This window comes from Octopus bimaculoides, chromosome 24, assembly GCF_001194135.2.
Source record: "Octopus bimaculoides isolate UCB-OBI-ISO-001 chromosome 24, ASM119413v2, whole genome shotgun sequence".
NCBI classification, from domain to species: domain Eukaryota; kingdom Metazoa; phylum Mollusca; class Cephalopoda; order Octopoda; family Octopodidae; genus Octopus; species Octopus bimaculoides.
Genome location: NC_069004.1, coordinates 26,065,642 through 26,068,567, shown reverse-complemented (window position 1 = coordinate 26,068,567; position 2,926 = coordinate 26,065,642). Strand labels below are relative to the sequence as shown.

At 38.2% G+C, this 2,926-nt stretch overlaps 1 pseudogene; it reads right to left on the bottom strand.

Moving 5' to 3' along the window:
* Positions 1–854: 854 nt before the first annotated feature.
* Positions 855–996, bottom strand: LOC128250733 (small nucleolar RNA U3; annotated as a pseudogene).
* Between the last annotated feature and the right edge of the window lie 1,930 nt (positions 997–2,926).

Here is a 2,926-nt window from a genome sequence, read left to right as displayed (position 1 = left end):
CAACAACAACAACAACAACAACAATGATTATAATCCTTTCTACAACTGATCCTTTCTACTATAGGCACAAGGCCTGAAATTTTAGGGGAAGGAGCCAGTCAATTACATCGACCTCAGTACTTAAATTATCGGCCCAGAATGAATGAAAGGCAGAGTCGACCCCAGAATGTAAATTTTTAAACCAACCAACCACCCACCCAACCTCTCTCCGCCCCAAAACTTTTTTTTTTTTTTTTTTTTCAATCTATGTGGAAAAGTACGGGGATTTTAACAACAATATCAAAACAGCAATTTCTACAGTTTTGCCAAATGAACACAGAAATGAACATACTTGCTTTAATGAAATCTCCACACTTAAACAATACATTAAAAATCGAAAATGAAACGACAATATCAAATATACGATCTACAATTTATACATATGCAGGGCAGTGTAATGCCAAAAATGATAAAACGCATTTGTTCCAAATCGCTCAGGCCACATAAATTCAGGTCAATTGTCTATTTGTGGGTCCATTCATTCCTTTTGATTTGGCTTAAGCATTTGCCCACATGCCTTCTTCTGAGTTTGTATGGCAACCAGTTATGGTCTCGACGAAATTATTAGAATAGTCGACACTGCAATGCTTGAAATATATATATTTCTTTATTGCCCACAAGGGGCTAAACATAGAGGGGACAAACAAGGGATTAAGACCCCAGTGCGTAACTGGTACTTATTTAATCGACCCCAAAAGGATGAAAGACAAAGTCGACCTCGGCGGAATTTGATCTCAGAACGTAACGGCAGACGAAGTAGAGCTAAGCATTTCGTCTGGCGCGCTAACGTTTCTGCCAGCTCCTCATCTTAAGACTCAGAAAGTATTGAGTCCCTCTTAAGAAGTTATTAACCTCTCAAGAACGATCTTCAATGGATTTCTCACATTCGTTGAAGGCGGAGTAACGAACGATTAAGAAAATCCTGCTTCACGCTCAGGACCCAATACGATCTCACATGTTCTGCTGTGGAAACCAACTACCCTCTAGACATAAATGTGGTTAGAAGAAGACAAGAGAAAGAGGACATTTGTGGACCATTGATAAGGAGTTTGAAAATTCAGTACCCAATATACACTTTCAGTTTCATTATTATTTGAACAACAGGATGTGTATCGACCAGTCTGGAGCAAGTCTGACTGAACTTGGGGTCTTGAAGGAAGAAGACAAAGTCTTAATTCATACGCTACAAGTGGTTACGATATCTGGGACTAAAAATATCAGAAAACCATTTTTAAAGATTTAAAAGATGATGAACAAAACAAGATGGTTTCCTTCACAAGCTTGCTAGCAAGTGACAGGTCAAAATTTACTCAAAATTAAAAAGAGAAAGAGAAGAACATACACACACACACACACATGATGGCCTCTCGTCGAGGACATCGTATGACTGTTCAGTTTTTTGCTGAACGACTTGCACAAACGATTTGTTTATAGTGATAAAATGTATGTTCTGTACATTAGCTCACTCCCTCCATCAAATCGATATTACCTGTACAGGTGCACAAGTTTGCCACCCGTCAGATATCGAAGTGGTCGCAGAGCAACGAGAAATGAAGTGTTTTGCTCAAGAACACAATGCACCACTCGCTCCGAGAATCGAACCTGTGACAAGCGACCGTAAACGCAGCACCTAAACCACTAACTCACGCGCCTAGGCCATGAGACATATACATACATATACATATGTACTTTGTACTTACATGTGCATATACACGCGCGCGAGCATGCACATACACACACATATTCATATGCACAAACACAAGATGGGCTTTCGCACCGTTTCCATTTTCCAACTTCCATCCACAATGCATCGATCAATAAGTTTTCAAAGAATATAACCGTATACAACTGTAAAATATCAAAAACTGGTAGAAATCTCACCGTGCTCCAGCATGGCCGCAGTCAAATTACTGAAACAAGTAAAAAAAAAAAGAGTAATGCTAGGCATGGAAATGGAACCAGCAGAAAATATAAGAAAAGGCTTAGAATTCCATATGGAACTAAAGACAATTTTTTTATCGATTCCACTTTGGTTCTGATTTTAAGAAAGACAGCAAAGTGAAATGAAGATATGCAATGGATTACATATATTGTGTAATATATGATTACAATGGATTACATATATTGGTGACTGTGGCAGCATTAAGACCGCGAGGTAATATTTATCCCCGCTTAAACGTGGATGTTCTGTTACGACAAACTTTATTGTGGTAGTTACCATGGATTACTTTGTCCGTGAGTGTGAAGTCTGCTACTGGTTGATCCATTCTTGGATTCCATTTGTAGTTGATTGATTTGAGAAATAATACGAATAAAAACGAAGAAGGGAGTATAAAGATTTGATTAGAATCGAAATAATAAAATTTGCATCAGATTTTTGTCGAACGACGGAAATTTTGACACCGTGGTACAAATGAAAGTAGCCTCCCTTGAAATAAAAATATTTAAGAAGTTATGTCCCTTGTTATTAGTTTATTAATCTCGATTCCAACGAACCAATTTACAGTAGTATAACTAAATTTTTTCCATTATGCATTTGAATCTTTGGGTAATAAAGAAATAAGAAACGTTAGCATGCCGGGCGAAATGCTTAGTGGTATTTCGTCTGTCTTTATGTTCTGAGTTCAAATTCCACCGAGGTCGACTTTGCCTTCCATCCTTTCGGAGTCGATAAATTAAGTACCAGTTGCGTACCGGGATCGATCTAATCGACTGGCCCCCCTCCCCAAAAATTTCGGGCCTTGTGTCCAGAGTAGAAAAGAATACATAGAAGAAGGCGACGAAATCTGTTGCAACTTTCAGTAAACAAACTTTTACTCTTTTCTTTGGGCTTTGCAAAAAGCAAATTCTGTTACCACGGACGACAAATGTTGAAAGAGTTTGGATA